The sequence below is a fragment of the Lithobates pipiens genome, unplaced genomic scaffold (genome assembly GCF_037356315.1).
Source record: "Lithobates pipiens isolate NorthernLeopardFrog02 unplaced genomic scaffold, aLitPip1_a1.2 Scaffold_16, whole genome shotgun sequence".
Classification (NCBI taxonomy): domain Eukaryota; kingdom Metazoa; phylum Chordata; class Amphibia; order Anura; family Ranidae; genus Lithobates; species Lithobates pipiens.
In genome coordinates this window covers 171,890,242-171,917,786 of record NW_027507748.1, presented here as the reverse complement: position 1 = coordinate 171,917,786, position 27,545 = coordinate 171,890,242, and the positions used below count along the sequence as shown (strand labels likewise).

Genomic DNA, 27,545 nt, shown 5'->3' with positions numbered 1-27,545 from the left:
TATGTTTGTCTCCGTAAGTCAAAGCTATAGAAATAATCTTTGACATAAACTCAGTAGAGCTACTTCTCATAGAAAATCTTATCAAAGTATGTTTTCACAATGCTGTCGCAAACTTGAAAACTTTCATATAAGAAATTAGGCAATTTAGATCTTGCCCAGTGAGCCTGAAGGTCACCCCAAATATTATTATATTTAGTCATGACCAAGCCTATAATTCCAAGGCCCACTCCTTCCAAGAAGAAATAGCTGGACTTCTATTCTACTGCCAAGCAAAATCACTGGTACTGGTCACACAATGGGCATAGAATATTTATAGGCATATTCAACACAGCATAATTTCAAGTGCAACCAGTGGAAATCCTAATACTGGTCTAACTTTAATAATATGAATTCTGTTTTGTTGTGAGTTACTGATCTTTAGACTTTTCATTCACTGAGGAAATATAATGCCAGTTCCATAACTGCCATCCTGATTCAGTAGCTTTGGCATTTCTAAGTCATTGACCCAGAGTGTGAACTTAAACCAGCCTTTCTTAGTCTGCATGTTTGTTATAGGTAAGTGACTCATAAAATAATAACTGCATTACTTATAAAGTGAATGTAAAGTATCTTTTAAAAAAAAATAACAAACATATTATAGTAGGCATATTGGTTTTACACAGAGCAGCCTGCATCTTCCTCTTTTGGGTCACCCTCCTGTGCTCCTGGTCCCTCCCTCCTTTTGATTTCCCCCACAGCAAGCAGCATGCTATAGTGGCAGCTGAGCTGAGGCACAGCTCCCTGTGTCCATTCAGACATGGAGCAGCGACCCAGCTTCGTTCCCTCTCTTTCTCCTGATTGGCTGAATGATTTTGCTAGACAGCAGTGGGAGCCAATCATGCCATACTGCTGTCTAAGCCAATGAGAAGGGGAGTCACGGACAGCTTAGACATGCCTGCAACATCACTGGATAAATATGGACTCTAAGTATTAGTGGGGCTGAAGAGGGCTCCTGCACACAAAAGTTTTTTTTTTATCTTAATGCATTTTTTTTATCTTAAAACCTTCTGCCTGTACAATCCCTTTAAGAGCCCATTCACAAATTTCTGTTCTGTCGTAGTGTGTTACAACATGCAAATTAGTATGGGGTATATACTGCATTAAACCCACTGCTTGAACTAAATCCTTCTATCCTTTACAGCCAAGAAGGCTGCAATCTTAGCCTATGTTTGAGCAGCAGTTGTCATGGTGCTGCACATGTGATCATGACATTATGACACCAGCCATTTGAATGCTTGACAGTTCAGTCAAGAAGCAATTGCGACAGTTATCATGAACAACATGCCTGGAATGTAACTGTTTTGGGAATCCAATCCATCGAATTGATGAGTTTGGTACCACTTTAGCCCAATCAAATGGCAATGGATAAAAAACTTATTTGAACCTTCTTTTAACACAGTGCACCATAATGCATAGCATTTATTGTAGTCTACTATAGTTGTACACTGAAAGGCCATTCTAAATGGAAGTGCCAAGTATTAAGCCTTGCATATACAATGAGAATATCAGATGAATGATTGTCTTTTTTTTTTTTTTTTTTTTGCATGCTAGAGTCATAGAGAAAAAATTGCTAAACTTAAGAAAATTTTTGAGAGTGAGAATATCAATGAGAATATCGGATGAATGATCGTCTGTCTTATTTTTATTTTTGCTAGAGTCATATAAAAAAATTGCTAAACTTATTTTTTATTTTATTTTGTATTACAGAATACAACTTTAGAAGTCATTTAATGTGTTGTATTGTATTGTAATGTATTCTTTCATCTCCGAGCATGCGTGAACTTGATCTTCTGATTTTTTTTGGATGAATACTGTATTGTTAAAAAATGAAAGTTGTACAATCTGGTATTGTACTAGAAATTTTTTCGTACTTGTCCCTTAATTTTGGATTAACTGTTGTGATCGGCTCTCGAAAACTGTAATGATCAGATTATTGTACAAATGCTTTGTAAGCTGTATTTGCGTTATGATTTTCTGAACATGTGTACTAAGCTTTAATATAAGTTTTACCAGATGTTACCATAAAAAAGTATATATATATATATATATAATATATACACTGTCATGTGAACGAGTACGAGCTCCAAGCATGTACATATAGGTCTTGAGAGACTTCATACATACAAGCTTGACTAAATAATACAACAAGGATGCTAGCCATAAATCTTCTATATATATATATATATATATATATATATATATATATATATACTGTATATATACTGTATATATATATATATATATATATATATATATATATATATATATATATATATATATATAGAAGATTTATGGCTAGCATCCTTGTTGTATTATTTAGTCAAGCTTGTATGTATGAAGTCTCTCAAGACCTATATGTACATGCTTGGAGCTCGTACTCGTTCACATGGGTGCAAGGGCCTGTACAACTTAGGTTTATGAGACTAGAAATGACAGATGTTGTGTACAGATCTTCAAGCTCAAATGATTGTTTACATTCATACAGGGGTGGATGCACTGCCCTGGACACAGACAAATTGCTATTTGGGCTACACATCCATCCCTATATGGATGTAATTGCTCAGATGTGTAGGAAGATCTTTACTGACATTCCTGTCATTGATTTTTAACAGGCTGCTGGCAGCTTCTGCATTGAACATCTGTAAGAATGACAACAACCCCAGAGCAAAAGTCTTCAAGAACCAATCAGCAATGGAGCATCCATATTCCAAACCTGACATTTATTTCTGATCAAATAGCAGCTCCTTTACTTTAGCCACATTAGTTGCTATAAAGTAGATCTCTTAGCATTAAACCACTGTTTTTGTATTGCCCTTAAAGGTTTTATGTAGGAAAAAAGACATATGGGCTTGTTAAGGCAGCACAAATGCAATAATCAAAGTGTGCAAATTGAAATAGATCACATAAACTAATAAATGTCAATTTTTTTGGTTGTTATAGGTCGCTGCATTTTGCACATTTTAGTTGCACTACATCGGTGAGTAAGCCTGTGGATCCCATGGAATATTCCTTTTTAAAAATAGAAAGTTTCACATTTAGAACTTACGCAGTTCATTTTGATTGTTACCGGTTTATTATATTTGAGATTTAATATCTCTCAGATATAATGTGGTAGCTGAAAAAAAAACTGTTATTGATTCCAGTACAAAAAATCTCTACATCACAAAATTATAAGGAGTAAAAAGAAACAAAAAAAGCATTTTTCTCTGTTGCTGCTGTCAATCTTACCATGAAAATCTAAATTACAGCTGTAACAGCTGATTTTGTGATTGTATTGATTTACCCTTGTTCCTATCAGTTGTACAAATTCAGCAGTAGGGGCAAAGGTCTATAACAGTTTTGAACATATTTTCTTTCTTTCTTTATGTCAGAGCTAAAAAAAAAAAAATTAAATAAATAAGAAGTACTGCAAATGAATATAAGGTAGTCTTCAGCAAGGAACAGAAGCAATAATCTCCCTTTCACATAGGTTGCAGGGTGCTGCTTCAGAAAAAAAATGTTCATCAAATGTTCTCTCAGTTTTGGTGACATATCATGTGTTAACATATGGAAACTGATCTCCTAGGTATGAATAGGCCCAAACTGGTTATTAACATATATAGCAGAATAAATTAGAAAGAATCAGAAAATCAGCAGTGGCCTTGACTTTTACTATTGCGGTCTATATTAACATTTATAGTGTTGTAACAATTTAAAAGACCCTGTAGCCAAACCATTTATTTCAACAACCTTCTTCCTATAAGATCCCTCAGTTTACACAAGGTTAGGGCTTGTCCCATTCACCAAACCCCCCAATTAGGTCTACTAAACAGACAAGCAGATAATTTCACTAAACACATTCAATTTCTTCTGTTCTTCACGTTACTAGGAGCTAAAATGACTATAGCCCAGGCCTGAAAAGGCCCTCTGTTTCCTTTAAGGCAGCCAAACAGAAGATCTCTTGGATCATGGTACAAGAAAAACTAGTTAGCATCCTACAGGATAGGGTCAATAAATTTGAACTGATCTGGGAATCCTGGGCAGATTACGTCCACACCCCTTTATTGAATACCACACACACACTTCTACCTGACAATCTCCCCAGTGATTGCACAACCTTCTCTCTTCCCCCCTCGCCCTCTTATCATCACCCTTCACATTTCTTCCTTCTCTTTTTCCTTTCTTATCTTACTCAGTTAATTCGATTGAGTTCAACATAGTTACGCCTGAACATGGACTACTAAATTTGCCTTTAAATTTGCAGTCTCCAAACTTGCAGCCCTAGGAGGGAGCTGATAACCCTGTTCTCAGCCCTCCCTACCCCCACTGGGAACTAAAGCTCATTAGGGGTTTACCCCACTGCTTCATGGCTGTATGCCCTTTACAATAGTATCTGGGATACCTAGAGGAGCTTTGAAGTTCCCTCATTCAGGGTTTTCTGGATAATTTGCTAGGGGGGCACCCGGGAACCATATGTGTTGCAACCATTACTAGGTGCACAGCCCTCAGGTTCCCTCATCCTGTAGTTCAGGTTTACCAGGTGGTAGCCAGGGGCATGGCGGGTAACTATTTTATTTTCCATACCATGCTTATTTCCTACTTGTTAGGTCTCTCTGGAGACCAGGCTATATTCATTTTTATCTAGATGTAATCCATGTCAACTGTCAATTTTTGATTTCTGTTTATACTGGTCATTAAGTGTTTGAAAATATTCAATAAAAATGATTAAAAATTAAGATCCTTCCGTAGCGATGGGGGTCAACATTCTTGATATGGGGGGCATCAAGTGTCACTAAAGGGCCACACATAAAATTCAATGAATATTCGGTGTCAGAGACAACAGGCACACAACAGGATATAGTCAAAGACTAGGAGCATGATACAAGAGATTGTCAATGACTGTGGACATAATAGAGGAGATGGTCAGAGACTGCTGACATGGTACAGGAGATGGTCAGAGACTGTGGAAATGGTGAAGGAGATGGTCAGAGACTGTGGACATGATATAAGAAATGCTTACAGACTGCAGACATCATACAAGAGATAATCAGAGACTGCAGACATGATACTAGAGATGGCCAGGGACTGTAAACAAAATAAAAGATGGTAAGAGATATGTTACCATATATGGTTAAAGACTGCAGACATAATACAACAGATGACCAGGAACTGTGGCTATGCTGCATGAGTTATTGGAGACCAGTGCCATGCTTCAGGAATCATGGATTGGAGACATAAAACATCAGACTGATATAAATCACTGCAATAACAGGGCAATAGTAAAACACAGATTAGTGTCTGCAGATTTCCAGGGTGCTGCACAAAAAGTGGCAAAGGGGCCACATGCAGCCCCTGGGCCACAGGATGGGCACCCTTTTCTCCTCCCCAAACTGCTACATAAAAGGATATGTAGGGAAGTAAGTGTAGGGGCAGAGGTGCAAAGACAGTATTTAGATGGAAAGGAGAGAGCTATGACATGCAGGAGAACTGTACAGTTGGTGACAGGGTCTCTTTAAGCACTAGAAAAAGTAGGCTTTGTCACCAAAATTGTACAGCACAGTGGTCTGTGTCCTAGCTGACTTGTACCTGATCCTCAGAGAGGAGCTAAACCCTCTCACTGTTCCTGCAGAAAGTCACACAATCGGAAGCAAAGGTGGCTGTGGTTTCTACTGCTTGCTGATATTTGAGAAGACAGACATATCACACAGCTGCCTTGTACATCTAGAATAATATACTATCCACCTGCACTCACTACACAGAAAAACAGCAGTAAATGGACAAAACCTAATTAATTGCATCTTTCCAAAAGCAAAGGAAATAAAGTGCAAGATGCTGTCTGCTGTGCTAACTAAAACTGTATATTTTCCAATATAGTATACAAAAGAATAAAATCACAATCTTATAGAGATTACATACAATATACAAATGAGGGAATATTACTTCAATATCTTCTCAGTATATATGATAGAAATTATTATATTACATCATTAACACAGTGATAAATTCCTTGATGTATTCTTGGACATTTGTGATACGTGATACAATATCATTATCTATCATATATAGTATAAATAAATAAAAAAAAAAATATATATATATATATATATATATTAAAGTTATTGTGGACATCATCTTGTAATCTTGTATTCTTGTATTTACAAGGTTACAAGGCTACAAGCCTGATATTTGCAAGCAGTGCAATTGACTAACATATTGGTCCGGACAATCAATTAGTCTATACATTAATTACTGAGGGATGGTAAACACTTGCTGATGTAGGAGATGCTGGTTGTTGCATGCAGATAGGTGACTCTTTAAGGATGTGAAGACTTCACCACTTTGTACCTCCTATAATTTTTCTAAACCTCTTTAACTGCTTGCCGACCATCTGCCATCATTATACTGTTGCAGGTCAGCATGTTTCCGTGAACCACTGCACTGCAGGGGTGCCGATGCATGTGGCCGGTGGTCGCCAGCCACGCATGATCATGGGCACGAGAACCAGAACAGCCAGAACAGGGACGTCTGTGTAAACACAAAAATCCCTGTTCTGTGAGGAGAGGAGAAACAGATCCTACTAGCTAGGAACAACGATCTGTCATCTCCACTAGTCAGTCCCATCCCACTACAGTTAGAACACACATGAGGGAACACAGTTAACCCCTTGATCGCCCCCTAGTGTTAACCCCTTCCCTGCCAGTGACATTTACACAGTAATCAGTGCATTTTATAGCACTGATCGCTGTATAATTGTCAATGGTCCCAAAAATTATCAAAAGTGTCTGATCTGTCAGCCATAATGTCACAGTCCCAATAAAAATGGCTGATCACCGCCATTACTAGTGAAAAAATAATAATACAAATTCCATAATTCTTTCCTCTATTTTGTAGATGCTTTGTGCAAACCAATCAATATATGCTTATTGTGATTTTTATTACCACAAATATGTAGAAGAATACATATCAACCTAAACTGAGGGGAAAAAATGCTTTTTTTAGAATGAAACTGGGGATATTTATAATAGCAAAAAGTACAAAATAGTGTGTTTGTTTTTGTTGCTCTTTTTTTGTTTATAGAGCAAAAAAAAAACAAAAAAAAAAAAACGCAGAGATGATCAAATACCACCAAAAGAAAGCACTATTTGTGGGAAAGAAAGGAAGTAAATTTTGTTTGAGTACAGCATTGCATGACCGCGCAACTGTCAGTTAAGTCGACCCAGTGCAGTATCGCAAAAAATGGCCTGGTCATTGAGCAGCCAAATCTTCCAGGGCTGAAGTGGCTAAGCCTACCTCCAGGCAAAAATGAAATTTAAAATTGCATAGTGCATCAGTTACCTTACTCCTCAGTCTTCACAAGGCCCTGGGGACAAGACATTTTTCCCTGGTCATTATCTGCTTGGGAATTGGTCCCCTCCCTGCCTCTGGATGCCTCTGGAGAAGGACCTGGCCACTGAAAATGCCACCTCCATCAAAAGGTGGTGTCCACAGTGATATGATCACTTGAAAAAGAACCACAGCAAGTAAACAGAAGAAAGGAGAAGGATCCTCACGTTAATGTGGCTTCAGGTCAGTAAAAAGGGCACTTAGATGGGTTTTTTCATACCATCAGTTAGTTAGAGGGGGTGTCCGCTCCCACTTCCATGTAAGATCGCTGCATCATTTTCTTACCACTACTATTCCTTTATATTGGCTTGAAATTAACAAATGCAGCAATTTAGATATTGGATGAAAGGTTTAGTACTGGGAAACAATTTTTTAAAGCTAAATAGTGCATTTTATCTCTAACTATATAGCTCAGACTAAAATGAGGGACAAATGAGAAGGAAAGAGGGACAGAGGGACTTTGTTCCAAATCAGGGACAGTTGAGAACTATGAGTAAGACCCCTTTCACACTAACGCAGTTTTCAGGCATTTTAGCGCTAAAATAGTGCCTGTAAAGCCCTTAAAAAGCAGCCTCTCATGCCTCTCCAGTGTGGTGGTGCGCTTGCAGGACAGGAAAAAAAGTCCTGCAAGCAGCATCTTTGGGGCGGTGTAGGAGCACTGTATACAGCACTTCTACATCACCATTGAAATGAATGGGTAGCACGTCCATAGCGCCAACACAGGTGCTTTTAACCCCTTGTTAACCCCTTCTTGGGGGTTAAAAGATCCCCGCTAGCAGCCCGAAAAGCAGTGCTTAAACAGCGGTTAAGCGCTGCTAAAGCTTGCTGCGATTTACTGTTAATGGACCCACCGTCCCAGTGTAAAAGGGGTCTTAGAGTAATGGAGGTATGTGCACTGTGAATCCCAACTAACAGGTCTACCACCACTAACACTTTAGCTTTTTGTAAACCTATGTTTTTAGCAGACTATATGCAAGCTAATATTTATGGCTGATATGCTGAAGTAATTTAAACAGCTCAAACTCAGGGTGAGAAGTTTTTTTGAGGCTTTGGAGAATGGATGAATCCTATACTCAACTCCAGTGTAACAAAGTAATTACATTGAGGTCATACACTGATTTCCCTATATAGTGTACATAGGTAGATTGTATAGTGGCATAATTATTTTGGAGACATACCATGATCAAGTTATAAGAGTATGCTTGTCTGCAATTCTCAAGGTACATTTCTGCAAGAAGTGATAGATACATCCCCGGTGTCAAGATAGCAATAAATGTTAATTTAGGTTGATAAGCACTTTGAATGAAAATATATTTTATCTGTTGTTTGCTTTTCAATACTATTTGTTTATTCTGTGCTTCCATTAATAAAACACATAAAGATAATGTGAAAAACCACCGAGCATAAACACAGAGCTTATTAAATATGGCCAAGGAGAAAGTGTGTCACACATCTTCTTAAATAATGATAGATAATGAATGGATAAATATTCTTTTTAATTATGCAGTAGCACCTAACGTAAATGGCTGTTATTGTTAAAAAAATGACAAGTGACAATACCAAAGGAGCGCAAGCCTATTCCCTGAGGTCATTATCTTACCATTAGCAGCTTGATGTGGCATACAATTTACTAATGATAAAAAGAGATTAAATAATATTTTCTTGCTTTGATTTCTTTCAATGAAATTAATGATTGCAGAAAAAAAGTGAAATGCTATAAAATCTGAATTTCCTACCACGATATGTCATATAAATTTTTGCTGCTACAGTGACCTAAGTTCAGGTTTAATTTCATTCTGTAAAGTGTTGTTTTTAAATCCTCCCATCAATAAACATTAGCTTCTTATGGATCTTCTTATCAGTCTAACTAATCTGACACAGCCTCAGCATGTCACGGGGTATAGGACGATATACGAATTAGGATAATAAAAGTAGAAAATATATTTCATAGCTCTGCATGTTTATTCAGTTACATCACCCAAGATAAAAAAAGCATGTATTCAACTTTGAACTGGTTGTACACCGGCTGAGACATGCACAGTAGTTTAACTGTAGAACGAAATGTCCAAGAATATGCACTGGAAGCTCCACAATGAAGAGGAGGCAGCTTGACTGGAGTACAGAGTTGGGCGAATGGTTCGGGCTGAGTAAAAGTTCGGTCCGAAGGTCGTCTGCTCACGTTCGGCGAACATCTGAATTTGCAGAGAGTTCAGTGGGTGTTAGCCCCGCTGAAAGCCCTGCAATGCACTGCACAGTGCATTCTGAACCAATGAATAGCTGGTAGTTAAGGAGTGGACCAGAAAGCCAGGCAGTGATATCCTTAACGACTGATGAGTCATTAGCTGTCAATGGGCTTCCTCGCTGACAGCTTAAAAAAAAAAAAATCCATTGCTGGCAATTAATAAGTTAAAAAAAAAATGCTGTGTGCCCCCCCCCCCCCCCTCAGGGGCATCATGATTGATGATGGATCTACATCAGGGAACGCTGTTTTAAAAAAAAAATTGCAATAAAGGAATTGTAAAATACTATCTCTTTCAAGAAGTAATAAAAACACAAATTTTTGGTGAACGTGTAGAAGTAATATGTACCCCATAATTATTCACATGGGGGCCAGGATCTGGGGGCCCCCTTCTTAAAGGGGGTTTCCAGATTCCGATAAGCCCCCTGCAGATTCCGCAGACCCCCACAATCACACCCCAGGGTTGTGTGGATGAGGCCCTTATCCCCATCAACATGGGGACAAGGTGCTTTGAGGAGGAAGGGGGCAGAGCCCCCTCACCCCAAAAAAACCCACCCACATGTTGAGGGCAGATGGCCTTTTATGGTTCTGGCGGGTTGCTCATCCCCCTTTCCTTGTATGCCAGGCCGCATGATTAGATAAGGGTCTCTTATGGATATTGGGGGGCATGCTGTTTTTTTTTTACATTTTACCATTGCTGGCAAATGTAATTTCATGCATTTTTCTTTCTTTGTTTTTAGAAATGTCATTTTTGCTGCAGCATGTTCTATACAGATGTGCCACTTTACAAGCAGACTAAAGGGAACCCCAGGCACTATATTAAAAGGAATTTTTAATTGTTATTGTTAAACTTTAAGCATCATTAAAATCAATCCTGTAAAAATGATCTTTAAAAAAAAATGTTTGCATAAATACATGTCCCCCAGGGCAGCACCCAGGACCCCATACCTTTTTATTGCCAATTACTTGTATATAAGACTTAGGGACTTTTTTTCAAGTTTGGGTCCCGTAGACTTTAATAGGCTTTGCTTTTTGGTTCAGAACTTTTTGACTGTTTGAGAGTTCTGGTGTGAACCGAACGGGGCGGGGGGTAATTGGCCCATCTCTACTGTAGTATAGCAGATGTCATGCTTATTATCACTACTGCCACTACCATTGCCATATAGTGTCACAATTCTCACATTGCCACAATTGTCTGTTTGTTGCTTGTGTATTGTCACTATTGGCTTTGGATCTATCCTTCAAGCCCTACTTTTAAGTTTGATCGCATTCAGCATTATTAGCCCCAAACCATGCCTTCTCCACCTCCCAGAATTTAAAATTTTTAAAAGTTAAGAGCAAAAAGGCCAATACTGTGGGGTAAGTGGGTTACTTCATTTAATACACTGATGTTTTGAGTTAAATGGCCTAAAAAACAAAAGTTGTATGTGGTCCATCTGTTTCAGGCTCTGATTTATGTTAACAAACAGAAAGCTGCAACCCCATAAAAATAAAGTACCACTAAGCCATGTTTGTTCAAATGTGCCCGATTGTGTGCAAGGCTTCCTGTTGCAAGCCTTGGGTGCAGCACTCACTGTTGTTGGCAGACATTTTAGTAATTCAAGCACCATGTAATAGGATCTTTCTGTACCATGGTTAATGATATGGTGTTGGAAACATGTTCAGTTCCTTGGCTACTATTAGATTAGGTCAAAATAGAAACTGTTGAAATTGTCAGCTAGGCATATCTCCTATACAGCAGCTTGGATTTCCATTACTTTCATATGCAGCAATCACTGGTAATGTCACTATTATAATCAATATGGAATTCTGATTCTGAGTATAGAAATAATTTACTAAGTGAGAAAAGAATTTCACTGTAAAGCAAAAGTTATCATGTCAAAAAGCCAGTTATGAGCAAGGCAACATTCAGTTCTTTAAAACTCTATACACATAATTGGATGTTTAAAGGGGAACCCCTTCTATTCACTCCTTAATAAACCTGATTACATGAATGACATTTCTCTAGGAAGCCCAATAAATGTATGTTATTTACTTGTTATCTGACTTTTTATTGTTTCTCTCCAGTCACCAGTGGATCAGAAATCCCTGCCAAATCAAAAGAAAAAAAGCTGTAGTCTGGCGTATTTTCCTTATTCTCTGTGCTGATCCTCTGATGATGCCTGGACTAAATCTTGCACATGCGCACAAGCACTTTATGAGATCTGGAGCAGCTTGTTAAAAATGTCTTTCCCCCAAGATCCCAAGAGATTTTGAATAATCTTGTAATGCCCCGTACACACGAGCGGACTTTTCAACATCCAAAGTCCGTCAGACCGAGTCCGTCAGACTATCCGATCGTGTGTGGGCTGCAACGGACTTTAGCTTCGCAAAAGTCTGACGGACTTTAGAAATGAAGCATGCTTCAAATTTTCCCGACGGAACTCCGCCGGACCCGGTCCCCTTCGAAAACTCCGCTCGTGTGTATGCTACTCCGACGGACTAAAACCGACGCTAGGGCAGCTATTGGCTACTGGCTATGAACTTCCTTATTCGAGTCGGGTCGTACGTCATCACGTTCGAATCCGTCGGAGTTTAGTGTGATCGTGTGTGGCCAAGTCCGTTCGGCCGAAAAGTCTGTCAGAACTCCGGCGGAACTCCGGCGGAACTCCTTTGGAAGTCTGTCGGACATAAGTCCTCTCGTGTGTACGGGGCATAAGACATCACAGTTTATAAGGGAGATCTCCCTGGAAGGTACTGATGATGTAAACTTCCTAGGGGGAAGCTGTGAGGCCCTGGCTATATCATCAGTGCTTCACAATACAAAGAATTGAAAAAAATAATAATATGTAAGTACATAAATAAAGCTTTCTTTTTACATATGATTTGATCATGTTTATAGATTAGCATGCAGAGCCGCATGAACCTGGGCTCGTTTATGCACACCCGGTATCCAGCTCTGGGTGTGCAGGCTGCATTATGCAGTGGGGATTCTTTGTAGCAGTGCTACATGGTGAACCACTGTCATTCTGACATTTCTTCCTTGGACACTATATAGTGTGGAGGGCTTTCCTACTAAGAGCACCTTGGTCTGTGATACTTGATAACTAAGGGAGCATTAAAGGCACCAACATCTACCTTCTGAGCTCAGGCTCTTTCCGTCTCCTATGGGGTAATCCCATCTAGAGTACGGTGATCCCAGGGTGCCCCACATGGTGCGCCCTTGAGCCAAGAGGATACCTTACTTTCCTGCATATCTGCTTTAGTTTTGCTGGATTCATCACTAATATTGTTTTTACCATTGGCTGGTTATGCACTTTGCATCTATGCCCAGGCATTACTGTACTTGTCAAGATTGTTAAAACCTTCCCTAAAGAAGGAGCTATAAGGACTCTGAAACATGTTGGTTATGGTTTTCTGTATTGATCTCCAGTACCACCATTGAGTGGCTTCAAATACTTTATATTCAAATCTTGTTGTTTGTACATTCCTTAGAGCCCAAAAATTCCCAACTGTTAGGGGAGTCTCCTTTCTCTCAATCTATCAGGGATGTGGCCAAATACATTTTATAGTAGATTCTAAACCTCTTTTTTTCATATGTTTTTTTTTTATGATTCAGGCAAAAGGTCAACTTTAAGGTGAACTGTCTGTATTTTTAGTACACCATTCACAATGTCTCAGCATTACAGTAGTGCATGGAAAAGTAGGTGTTGTATAATCCTGCACTATTGTAATTATTGACTTTCTTAAAGTGAAATGACATTCTTGACAACTGTAATAATATAGCAAGTAACAAATGGAAGCTGGAAATAGGACTCTAACAAGCGTATTTAATAAAACAGTCAAAAGAAGAGCTAAAGATGTGTAAGGAAAAATAATCCATATTAACCAATCAGGTTTCAACTTACTTGGGTCGGTTGAGTTAATAAATGATTTATTAATGGTTGTTAGGGCTTGTTGTACTTTGCACATCCTCATGGTTCTTTTTACCATTTTTATTGAATTAGGCTGATATGATCCAGGAGATACAAACACGTGTGTGTTTGTGTGGGTTGTACTTGTATATGTTCTGTATATATAAATATATACACACTGCCCAAATTTCATCAAATTATTATCATCCACAATACTTGAATTTATACAAATAAAGGTGTTTTACAATTTCTTGTGCATGGAAGGCAAGAAAAACTATAACAATTAAAGGACAACTGAACTTTTTTAACGTTTTTAAATGTATTTCGGTGAGTCCAGCATGCTCATTAATTCTGAAATGCAGATAGAAATGCTATGCAAATTTGTGCAAAATAATAACCTTTTGATAAAGAGGTTATCAGCCATAGAGTAATCCTACATTAGATGTTTAGCTATGATCAGCTCTCAGTCTCTTGCATTTCCTTTTACTATGGCCAATGGCAGCTATGTGTGTGATTTCCCAGTCATTCCCGGTTGTTCGTGGCAAATTTGAAAGCCGCAGAACACTGGTAAAGCTAATGGGACACTAACATGACAAATTAAAAGGGCTCATTCTAAAGGCTTATACTGTATGCAAGTTATTGTCATAAAAATTGTTTGGGGACCTGGGTCCTTCCACAATGGACATGTATCAATGCAAAATAAGTTTTAAAAAGGTTAAAACTTTAAAAACTTTAAAAACGTTTTTTTCAGGAGCAGTGATTTTAATAATGCTTAAAGTGAAACAATAAAAGTTAAATATTGCTTTACATTTTGTGGCTGGGGGGGTGTCTATAGTATGCCTGTAAAGTGGCGCAGTTTTCCCATGTTTAGAACATTACCACAGCAAAATTACATTTCTAAAGGAAAAAAGTAATCTCGGCTGTAATAAATTGTCTGGTCTCGGCAATATAGATAAAACTCATTGAAAAAAATGGCATAGGGGTCCCCTCCAAAATCCATAACAAACCCTTATCTATGCATTCAACCTGGCAGGCTGCAGAAAAAGAGGGGGGATGAGAGAGCTGCCCCCCCCCCTCTTGAACCGTTCCATGCCACATGCCTTCAACATGGAGAGAGTGCTTTGAAGTAGCCTCCCAAAGCACCTTGTCCCCATGTTGATAGGGACAAGGGCCTCATCCTCACAACCCTTGCCCAGTGGTTGTGGGGGTGTGTGGGTGGGGGCCTTATTGGAATCTGGAAGCCCCCTTTAACAAGGGGATCCCCAAATCCCAGGCTCCCCCCATGTGAATTGGTAAGGGTACACTGTACCCCTACCATTTCACAAAAAAAGTGTCAAAAATAGTAAAAAATACAGGGGACACTTAGGGACAAATCCTTTATTAAAAGATAAAAAAAATAAAAATGTCCCGCGATGTCTACTCATCTTCTATGATGCCGCCTGACGAACCGAAAAAAGAAAAGAAAAAAAAATGCAACAGCTCTGTCTCCATGGGAGGCTCCCACCGAGTGATGCTTTTTTCTTGGTGATGGCTGTTATATAGCTGAGGGTGGGGCCACTCAGTGAGGCAAATGGGTGACCCCGCCTTCCTCTGACTTCACAAGGTATCAGAGGGGGTGGGGTCACCCCCTTACATCACTGGGTGGCCCCGCCCTCAGCTATATAAGAGATGTCACCAAGAAGAAGCACCACATGGTGGGAGCCTTCCATGGAGGCAGAACTGTTGCATTTTTTTCTTTTTTTGGTTAGTCGGGCGCCGTGATAGAAGATGAATAGATATCGCAGGACATTTTTAATTTTTTATCTTTTAATAAAGGACTTGTCCCAAAGTGTTTCCTGTATTTTTTACTATTTTGACACTTTCTTTTGTGAAATGATAGGGGTACAATGTACCCCTTAGCAATTCACATATGGGGAGGGTGGGATCTGGGGGTCCCCTTGTTAATGGGGGCTTCCAGATTCCGATAAGCCCCCCCACCCGCATACACCCACAACCACCGGGAAAAGATTGTAGGGATAAGGCCCTTGTCCCCAACAACATGGGGACAAGGCGCTTTGAGGGCTACTCCAAAGCACCCTCCACATGTTGAGGGCATGTGGCCTGGTATGTTTGAGGGGGGCTCTCTCTCGTTCCCCCCTATTTTCCTGTGGCCTTGCAGGTTGCATGCTTGGATAAAGGTCCGGTATGGATTTGGGGGACCTCTATGCCTTTTTTTACCTTTTGGCACAGGGTTCCCCTTAATTTCCATACCAGACCTGAAGGGCTTTGTATGGATTTTGGGGGGACCCCACACACTTTTTTTGTTCACTTTCTTCAGGTTCCCCTTAATATTCATACCAGACCCAAAGGGCCCGGTAATGGACTGGGGAGGAACCCATGGCATTTTTTCAATGAGTTTTATCTATATTGCCAAGACTCGACAATTCATTATAGTTGCAATCAGTTTTAAATTACCTTTTTCCTTTAGAAATGTCATTTTGCTATGGTACTGTTCTAAACACAGGAAAACTCCCACTTTACAGGCATACTATAGACGCGCCCCAGGCACGATATTAAAAGGAATATTTGATTTTATTTTTTCACTTTAAGCATTATTAAAATCACTGCTCCTGAAAAAACAGCCATTTAAAAAAGAAATTGCATTGATACATGTCCCCTGGGGCAGGACTCGGGCCCTCAAACACTTTTTATTACAATAACTTGCATCTAAGCCTTTAAAATTAGCACTTTTGGTTTTTCATTTTTGTGTCTCATAGACTTTAACAGTGTTTGTTTATTCATCCAAATGTTTTGCCTGCTTGGATGTTCTGGTGCGAACTGAATTGGGGGGGGGGGGGGGGGTGTTTGGCTCATCCTTAGTTCCTAGTAGCATTGAAGTGTGATGTAAATATGTTGCCACTGGGAAAGGCATCCCAACAATCTGGCTTACCAGCCCATTTACTGTGCCTTGATTTATTGGCAGACCAAGGGACTCTTGGTCTGTCCCATCCAACATGATGTAACGGTTTTACTGATGGGCCAGGAGTCTCCTGGTGTATCACACCTATCCACACAGTGTGCCAACCATTCACAACTACAATTCCTATTCCATAATGGGAACTGATGCTTTGTATAGTGGTGCTGCACAGTGAGCATATGTAACATATCTCCCTTTATGATATCTCCTAGGAACGTTCCTGTTCCTAACTGTAGCTGCTATTTTATATTATAGAGCAATAATGACACACATTTTTCAAAGGCATTTACCTGCTGAATGGTGATGTTTTTCAAACAATAAACAGCTTTCTTATGTACATATCTAATGGCATTTATGGAAAAAGTTTCTTGTATCCCAGGGCATAACTTTAAATCAGCACTATAAATGCCATACTTGTTTTCTACATAAATTAAGATGTTGCCATAGATAGCCACACTATGACAAAATCTTAACTCTGTTGCTAAAATTAGCCAAAATTCTGGCTGCATACATAACTAAGTGACCATCCAGGCAACTGTGGAGGGATGAGTACACAGAAAGTACAATCCTATGCTCTACAAGTCCCAGAATTCAATGTACCTGATGAAAATCCCTCTTGCCAACTCCACCACTGTTCATCCAGTTTTCTTGTAAGCCAACTGGCATGCGTGGCAGAGTGCACAATTTCAGTATCTGCCAAGATATATGTGTGGGAGTTATGTCATCCTGGAACAGCCAATCAAGATGGCCACAGATTCTAAACCTGGAACTACTACTACTACAAAGCTGTATGTCAAGCACAGGTGCCAAGACCAGCCAAGGAGCTCCTCAGATGTTTCATATATGGAGGTGACAAGAGTATAGTTCATCTTTAAGTTAGATAGACCATAGCAAATTCCTAATTGATGTGGAAAAAAGTATAGTATTGATATTGCTAAATTAATAAGTGTGCTAGCCTCGTTAAAATGTGCATTTTTAAAATGAAGATACAGTTGTCCTTCATGATTATTCAAATATTAAAACAATCAAGTCAGCACTGCATTACACTATAGGGGCAGCCTATGATCCAAAAAGACCCATGAAAAGCAGAAGCCAACATCAAAAATCCATATAATAGAATGAAAACTTTGCAAAGGATTGTGGAAACCTGGGTCAGTAAAATCGTTTCCAGTGTATGGATTATTCAAATCAATTTGCATTATAAAAAATAGGATATTATATGACGGGGACGTCGAATAAATTATGTTGCAATTTGAATTTACAATATGATATTATTGAGTTCTTTGTAAAATGTTAACATTTTTGTCATTGGCATGTCGTCTATAAAGCATTCAGTAATTGCATACAGTTGTAGCTATACTACTTGAGTATGTGTAAAAAAAATTCACTTATTGGTTACAGCAAATCCTTAAGCAGCCTATCCATGTATTGCAGAACAAGATATTAAATATATACTATTTTCTTAATGCAGTTAATTACACCATTCTTCCTCCCAATATGCAAAATGTAAAATATATACGTGGAACATACTTTAAAGCTGAACTCTAGGCAGATATAAAATGCACATATTAAATTATCTTTGTAACTACTTGACTACGACTAGGTTTCCATATAAACAAGTACATTTGCGCACGCATGTCGCTGTCACAGCAGGTCATTCATTTGAATGGGCTGCTGTACCCACAAGAAATAAGACAAAAGAAGTCCCTGACCCTTTTTTAAATATTTGCCACGTGGAGCCGCATGGTGCTGTTTCACATGCAAGAAAATGTTTACAGATGCTGATGTGTTGGGATGTCATTAAGAATGAATCACCTTTGTGAAAAAAGAATTAATGGTATCCCAGTGCATCTGCTCTGGGAGCAGCATATTTATATGTGGGTCGAGAACACGCATCATCAGGCATTCATCCCTGACTTGCAGATATGTGAACCTAGTCTATTATATTATTAAACATGTTTTTTTATGCAGTGTAAGTACCTAAATTTGGCTTAGTATCAGCCTCTTGTACTCTACTGTACATTCTGTACAGAAGAGCTGAGAAAAGGGGGGAAGCAACACAAGGATGTTTTGTTACAGTGCAATGCTGATAGGGGGAGAGAACAGAGGATAATCTTTTCTGTTTGCAGCTTCTCCATTTGATTTATTTATGAGTTCAAGAACTGTATATATTACGTAAAGTACTAAAGGCAAAAACGTCATTTCAATTTTGGATAGAACAAGGGAGAGTTATCTCCTTGTCATTTTTTTTTGCCATCTGTCTTCCATTGGGGAGATTTCATTTTGAGTGTTGTCCCATAGCCAAAAGTGAAAGAAAATCTCTCCAAAGTGAAGGAATCCCTGGTTGTCACCAGGGTCTCCAGAACAAGTGTCCCCATTGGAAGATGTTCCCCTCTATCATTGTTGTTGTGACAACCAAAACATTGGGATTTTCTTTCATTTTCATCTCCCTTAAGGGGCACAGACAGCAAATAAAACAAAACCTGAAACGTGTTTTAATCCATTTCCACCTTATCCAAAACTAAAAAACAAGGTGTTGCCTTTAGTTATACTTTAAAGTGTTTTTAAATGCAAAGGCAGTAAAACTAAATGAATTATACACCTGGCACTATCATTAAGGATTTTGCCTAATTGTCCATCAATAAAATAATGTGCCTTCTATAAGAGCTTTTACTAATAGTCACATGGCTACTTGGGCCCCTATTCTCCCCACTGTTTGGAGGGCTAGGAGCAGACAATGCTGTTAATTTCAGGGATACAGAAGGGGCTATAGGACAGGGGGAGACACTTTTAGGCCCTGTACACACGGTTGGACATTCCGAACACAAAATCCGTCGGATTTCTTCTGACAGATTTTGTCCGAAACTAGTGTTGCATACATACGGTCGGACAAAGTTGTCGGAAAATCCGATCATTCGGAACGTGATGACGTTAATTCATTATGACAGGACTACGTTCAGGCTAGTAGCCAATAGCTTTGGTCTCGTAATTTGATCTGAGCATGCGTGGCACTTTGCCCCATCGGAATTCTCTACAAACGATCGGACAAAGTCCGATCGGATCATGTTGTCGGAAAATTTTATATCCAGCTCTCAAACTTTGTTGGTCGGACATTCCAATGGAAAAAGTCAGATGGAGCCCATACACGGTCAGATTATCCTACAACATGGTCCGATCAGACTTTTTCCATGGGAATATCCGACCGTAAGGCCTGGTTCACACCATGGTGCAGAGAGGTCAGTTTTTCTGCACGCGTTCTGCAAGGGCACAACAAAAAACAATGGTCTGCTATGTGTACTGTTTACACCATAACACTGGTATCATGTGTTTTTTTTTTTTTCTACACAACAATCTGCAACGTGTATACAGTTTTCTGCAGGGGAAAAAAAAACATGACACAACATTGCTGTGAACAAGGCACATAACTGACACACATGAAAACTGATATCAATGTGCTTGAAAATCCCTGAAACGTGCATGAAACTGATGTGAAACTGATGTCTCTGTAATTGAAAACTGTGTGGTTTTCTCATTAGTTTTTCCATTCGTTTTCATGCACATATAGTGTGAGCCCCTAATCAAAAACTCTTTGAGGTTTTGTTTGGTTCAGATCTGACTGGTAATATCACCCATGGTATCTACTAGACATAATTCCTTGGCAATAGAATAAGGCCTGAAAATAAATGTGCAACATAGGCAGAAGGTCGGACATGAATGGCTTAGCAGGATAGGTGGATAAAAGTAGGGGTTAAAAGCTTGTAGTGGTCAAGCTAGGTCCTCTTTCTGATTGGAGTAAACAACGGTGGGTAGTGAGTAAGCAGCTTCTCCCACCCTCCCTCCTTTAATAATTTGTTGTTTTTTATTTCTTTCATATGTATTTCATTCTGTAAGGGCTTTTAGTTTGTGTCTAGGATGCAAATAGAACAGAGATTACTTTGGGGCTAGTCTGTTTTGTGGGATGGTTTGGTTTATTTGGCAGATGTCTTAGCAGTTGGCAGGGGTCCCAAGATCTTGGAAGGCAGTGACGGTTTAATGTTTGAAAAAGGAGGGGTGGGGCCCATCTCAGGTATAGGTGTTCCTACCTGGTAAATTGAGTCAGTAATGGTTGTATGAGTTATTTGACTGAATCACGGGTGTCTTAACAGTGGTAGTCTTCGAGTTGGTGTAGTTGCGACTGAGGGCCTGGAAGTCTATTTTGATGGTGATATAGCCAGTTGGTGGAATATAAGTTGCCTTCCAGGATCCTAGACTTTAATAAACATAGTTTCTGTACTGAGGTTACATAGTTAGTAAGCTTGAATAAAGACACCAGTCCATCCTGAGTGAGTGTCTACAATTGTCCCTATCTCTGTACATTGCACACTCACATCAGTCCCTATCCTCAAGGAGCCTGCAATCCAAGGTCCCCATTCATATACTAGGGCCAATTTTGGACAGAAGCCAATTAACCTACCTGCATGTCTTTGGAGTGTGGGAGGAAACCAGAATACCCGGAGGAAACCCACGCAGGCACAGGGAGAACATGCAAACTCCAGGCAGGTAGTGTTGTGGTTGGGATTTGAACCAGCGACCCTGTTTACTGCTAGGCGAGAGTGCTAACCACTACATCACTGTGCCGCAGGTTATTAATGTTTCAGTTATGTAACTGAAGAAAAGTATATATTTTGTGAATAAATTGGCTGCTATAGTCTTTTGAAACCCATAAACGAAACTGTGTTTGTCTTTTGTCCTTTGTTTATGAGGGAGGGGGGTTATATGGATTGGTTTGGTGTAAAAGGTATAAGCAGCCATAGTATCTGCAAATACCTCAGTCATGAAAGAGCCTGTTTTGTGGAGGCCTGCATCAGTTCATGGACTACTGAGGTTGAGGGGTTGTTATGGAAGAAGATGTCTGTGCAGTCCCAGATACCGGCAGTCTCTCTTTTCCATGATGTTTACACATTAATCTTGGCCACAGTTTTGATCGCCGTCTGCTGTAGGAATGACAATCTGTGAAGGCAGCATTGTTTGTACCTACATGCTGGGATATTGATAAGGCAGTGTGACAGACCTGTGAGGATTATATCAAGTGCTATTTGATCACTCTTCACTGTGGGCCATTTCACTCTGGTAAGCCCCCGTCTGCTTCACTTGGGTGGTGTGCTGTGTGGACTATCTTGGATTGGAAAACTGTCTGTGATCCATGCTTGTACCTGCTGCTTCTTGGAAAGGTCACCTTTCTGTCCTGGTCTTCACTGGGATATATGTTGTCACTATTCATGTGATGCTCATATTATTGTAATTTTCTTGAGTATTTATATATAAACTTTCAATTGTAAAGAGTGAAATTTGCATTTTTTCATGTTTACTTCACTGTTTGTCCATTTATTTATGTATTTGCACTATGATATAGTGATATGCAATTTTAGTATTGCATATATTTGGAGGTTTTTCAAGTGATTAATTTCATGTTTTAATACACGTTAATTTAGGGGATATACACAACAGCAATTATTTGTTATTTCAGTACTGCACTCTTTTTTGTTCGGCTAAAACACTTTCCAGTCCCATTAGACTCCTAGTTGCCTATGTCACCAGTAGCACTGCATGACAGGGCAGATAAGAACATTTGATTGACAGTGGCTCCTCCTGCCAACACAATTCACAACAAGGCAGGCTGGTCCCACCCACCAACCAGGTAATTTAGAAAGCAGAGTAAGGCGTGCCAAACACCCACCAACGGGTTAAATTAAAAAAAAAAGTGCTAATGTCCCCATCCACACATTCAATGTGGATGGAGGAATCATTCCCGCAGCATTATTGTATTAGTCAGTAGTACTGATCACTAAAAAAAAAAAAAAAAAGAATCCAACAGACTGGTTGTACAGATGTCGATTGAGAGATCGACTTTTGTACAACCAGCCTGCCAATAGATAGAGCGTGATACGACTGGTACCTTGCTGAACCAGCTGAATTTCTATTCACCTATGGCCAGCTTATTTTGTGAACAGTGGCAACACTGCAGACAGTAGATGATCCTGCAGATCATTACCACCAAAAACTAGCAAGAGGAAGTCACTGGAAGGCTCAGTGGGTATTTTCATATAAAAAAAAGAAAATAAAAGCCATACAATATTTTACACATTTATTATAGAGGCTTTATTTTTATTTTTATTTTATTTTTTTTGGCGGGGGGGGGGGGGGGGGTAGTGACACTTTAACTTGAGCAGAGAACATGTCTTCTGCCCTTTCAGGCAAGGCTGAGCTCTGTTGCAGATCTGTGTAAAACTCAGGACTGGATGGAGAGAAATAAAATTCCTTTAGCAGCTAAAACAGCTTCCAAGTAGATATTTCATTTGTGTAGTTATCTGTTTGCCTGAATTTCAGCTTTAAATGTGGTACACTTACAAGGACATCGTTAAATAAAAGAACGTAGACTTTTTTTTTTTTTTATATCTGGAAGGGTTAACAAGCAGTATTGTATAACAAGCCTCAAGAATCCAATTACATTTTTACCCACAACAATGAGAAATAGCCTTATGGGCTGTCAGTGCAGATATAATTATAAATGATTCCAGGAAACATTTGCTATGCGATAACTGAGAATAACAATGGAAATGCCACCCTGCACACTGAAATATAAGTCTGGAAGCTGTGTACCATTATTAATAGAATCCATATATGGTAGATTTGGAAAACATATTCTTGTATTTTTCCCTTATAGCGTGCTGCCAATTGTTTTATCTTTCCTTGGTGAGCGCAATGATACTCATACCCCTGAAGGACCAAAGAAACATAGTGGTTTAGGAAGCGCATAAAAAAAAAAACCTCTGTAAGGTGAAAAAGAACTGTATTAAAGCATGCTTCACACTGAAGGCAATAAATACAGTACTGCAGCTCCAGTCCTATTCTGATGCCTGAAGGATGGGGAACAAGAGGCAAGCATCATACATTTATAGAGCACAAGCAACACATTGCAGGTATTTGCAGTTTGACAGAAACATAGGACTTCAGCTGAACGATCTATATATAAATAATATATATGAAGATGAAAGCAATGTATGCTACATACCGTGCACATAATCAGTAATATGGAATCTAGGGTATGGCACATGTTCTGATTTGCATTTCATACCACATTCCCCAGACTGTAAAGGCTGCTACTGTTTACATCACCAAACAAGGTTTAATCCTGACCATTTTATTGGTAGTCCAAGTAAGCCTTGTTCTACAATAAGGTCTGCTCCATCTGCAGCATGCCAGTGCACTCATTTGAATGATAACCAGTGGTAAGACCCAGCAGTAAAAGCCTAACCTTCAGAAGCCTTCGGAAACACACTGCTCTCATTTCTGAAACCGACTACCATTGCTTTGAAATGTGCCTATAACGGAGGTTAGCGGTGCCATGATCTTTTTTATGTTTCCTACAATAACTTCACATATCTACATTTCCCATGCTGAATTCAATCGTCTCTCGCACACTTCTACAGCATTCGCTCTGGCAAACTTAGTCTCTGGCTATTCCTTTCCTATTTTAGACATGTCATTAATCATGCTTGGGCAAAGATAGTATCTTTCATTATCACATTTAACATGGAATATCAGACAAAGAGCTCTTACGAGGCATCCATCTTTCAAGCACGAACATAATTCTTCAAGGTATTGTAGCACCTGACATCTGCTCTTCCTCCATGTGCCATCTACATCTAAATGGACTAGTAGCCTATGCTACGTGAAGCCCATAACATTTAAGAAGTTCTTAAGATTTTCATACATTGCAATGCAAAAATAAGCATCTCTCAATTAACATGAATTAAGCTTGAAAATGTGAGCTTGGAAATAGAGCAAGAAAGGTGTTAATACAGATTACATTAAAAGTACATGCCTTGTCATTACCATTCACAGCTTGCAGCCATTTTAAGCTATAGAAGATGAAATTCTATCACATCAATATGAAAAATGGAACAGGCTTTTTTTTCACCTTTACGTCCTAAAAACTTTAGAAACCTGCCCTTAATCCATAACATTAATCAGATTGCTTATGATTCTTTTTTTTTTCAATGAGGTGTGCTAATTGTAATTTACAATGACTTGGTCAGAAAATCTAAAAGGTCTTCTAAAGTTGGCAGACTTTGCCTGGACAGACATGAGCATGTGTCCTGTCCAGAGTCTCCATTCCATAGTGAATGGAGAAACACACAAGAAAACTTGTATTCTGGTTCTATACAGTTGTTACTATTCAAGACCCCTTTCAGTACCTCCCTTGCCCCAACTTTATTGTTTGCAAACATTCTATGAAAACCCTGGCCTCAACATTGACCTTGACAAAGTCTGTGGGCTGATCTCGTCAATGGGACCTTTGTTAACTGTTCACTTGCTATATTCTAGAGTTTACAAGTCGTGGATAGGGTGGTGCACAAACCTTCATGCTTTTATTAGTTATCCTATGACCCCTAGAAAATGATATACTGGAAGAAAACAGGTACTAAATGTATGGCAGACAAATTAAGAATTGCAGCACAATCTCATTTAGAAATCCTGTTCTGCCTCCTTCCTCCCACTCCCTCTGTCAATTGATCTTTAGTCTTTTGGCATTCAACTTAAAAAGAAGTCATTTCTATACTCCATCATTAGGTGCAGTCACAATTGCTGTGTTCGCCTCTAAGTGAAGGGAGACCCTTGTCTTATAACAATGCACCTTTCACCCTTTTGAGAATTGCAAAGCATGATGCAACAAGGAGCAGAGTTGTTAGAGGAGATCCTGTCTCGTCCACACAGAACTTTACCATTGCAGTGGGGACTAATCATGGTCGCTCCAGATGTATTATAATACATTGTAGTATTGATCACATTTTACTGTTATTTTTCTGTAGAATCTAAACTTTTTTTCCCCCTTTAAGTCAGATACTGAACACATACTCTGGTAATGTTACAGCACTACATGTGGGCTATAGCCTAGTTTTTCCCTGCCATCACTATTATCTGCATAGGGTATTAAGGAGCTTTTGATGGGATCTATGTTTTTCTAGTTGACAGCACTGCTGTAGTGGTTCTGATGGATCAGAGATTGAGCCAGGAACTGATTATGCCAGCCAGTCTTTGTGCTGTTCTTTTTCCTCCAACAGCTTGCAGCTATATAATCCTCCTGCAGAATCTGCAGAAATAATTGCATAGCAATCCATACCAATACACTTAATGCCATTTAACCTCCTGCTGAATAGGAAAAAAATGGCATACAAGAAGTGCTGGAATAGGTATACAGACATCCATGCAGGTTGCTGCAGCTTCTGTGATCAATGCACCAGTTACTAATGATCACAGTTAAATATATATATACCCACATGCATCTTTTCTGCTATAAAGGCATATTAGACACCTAATCAATCTGACGCAGATCTGCTTTATATAGACACTCTCTATTAACCCCTGCTATCCAAATAGACTGCAAAAAGCCCCTATACACACAGGCATGCTGTATAATCCAAAGGCAATATGATGTATGATAGTGGTAGTATAAAGCAATGTGCCCTGATCACATAAGACATGATCAAATGTTATCTGCAGTTGTCCATTTTCCAATCTGCTCTGGCATATTTAAGACTGCAGCAATGAGGGAGTCCCCTTTCCATCACAAGCACCCAAGTTTCAATAGTTAGCCCACTGCATGCTTTTTTTTTTTTTTTTCTAGAGACAGAGAAGAATCTTACCCAGAACGTTCTTCCAAAATATTCTGCTGTTGGGATCAGTCAGCAAGGTGATAGTTGGTCATCACAATGCTTACTCAGCAGATCCAACCTTTTTTATTCCTTGGATATGGGGCTAGAAATAGATGGATTTCTGCTGCTGCTGCTGCTGCTGCTGCTTCTGCTAGCAATCAGTAAAAGGATCCCCATTCACAAGTGCCAAGTTCACCACCATATAGGATAATTCCATCTAGACGGAGGACGTAAGACCTGCAGCCTTCTTCCAGCTGTCAAAGTACCCAGTTACGTTTGTCGTAGACGATCCAATCCAGGTGTGCATCAAAAGCATCAAAAAAAAAGAAGAAGTATTATTATAAAAAATAAGACATAAAGAAGAGAGAGCAACAGAAGTCTCTTATCAACAGGGAGAGTAAGAGAGGAAAAATCCTTACTGCATCTGTGGCTTTTCAGAGCAAAGCCCTACTATACATATAAGATCTCTCCATATTCAAGATGCAGCCAGGGAAAAAAAAAATAGAAGAAGCAGTGTATGTATATTTCACAAGTATCCTGCAATAACAGATCCAATGGGGTTTTCCTTGAGCTGTACTGCTATGTGAAAGAACTCCTGCTGTTTGAACAGATGTCTCCTGGGTCCTAGCACTTCCAAATGAAGACGAAGAAGAAGAAGAAGAAGGTGGTAAAAGAGAAAAGGAAAGGATTCAGATCAGTTGTGTTAGCTCCCGGATGATGCTAATCTCCAATACAGAGGACAAGAGCACAGCACACAAGGAAACTTGATTAACAGCCAGCATCCAGAAAACAAGGGACCAGAGAGGAAGGCAAAGAGGGAGGTAATAGAGAGACAGAGATAGACAGAAAAAAAAAAAGGGGGGAGAAACTGCAATACATAAATGAATCCAGTGTTTCAATAAGATCTCCTCATTTGATTGAATGCACTCTCGGAGCCTGCTGCAACTGCAAGTCATAAAAAAGATACCGTTACTGCCACCCAATGGATATTTCAGCACTAGCCAATCCTCCCTCCGGTTTAGAAGGCAGAATTAAAACAGGAAAGCCTTAGATGGAATGAAGAAAAGTGTCATAGATTAGCTGCTGCTCGCTATCATAGCAAGTGCAATAAAGTATTTGAAAACACGATCATTAAAACCTCATATAAGACATCACATGCTAATTTAAAGTCTAAGTTCACCTTTATGTAGAAAATAATATTTGTTCCAATAAAAAATAAAAACAAAATGTGCATTTATTATTTTTTTAAAGTGGTTTTAAACCCTTACAGACGACTTTGACCTACAGGTAAGCCTAGATTAAGGCTTACCTGTAGGTCCAAGAAATATCTCCTAAACCTACATGGTTTAGGAGATATTTGC

At 39.2% G+C, this 27,545-nt stretch overlaps 1 protein-coding gene across 1 annotated transcript in view; it reads right to left on the bottom strand.

Annotated features, from left to right (window-relative positions):
• The window catches only part of IL1RAPL1 (interleukin 1 receptor accessory protein like 1), a 1,840,350-nt gene extending 1,813,243 nt beyond the window's left edge, over positions 1 to 27,107 (bottom strand). Inside the window, exon 1 of the mRNA XM_077480774.1 lies at positions 26,176 to 27,107. The gene's annotated coding sequence lies outside the window, so the exon portion shown is untranslated. The remainder of the gene's footprint in view (positions 1 to 26,175) is intronic.
• Between the last annotated feature and the right edge of the window lie 438 nt (positions 27,108 to 27,545).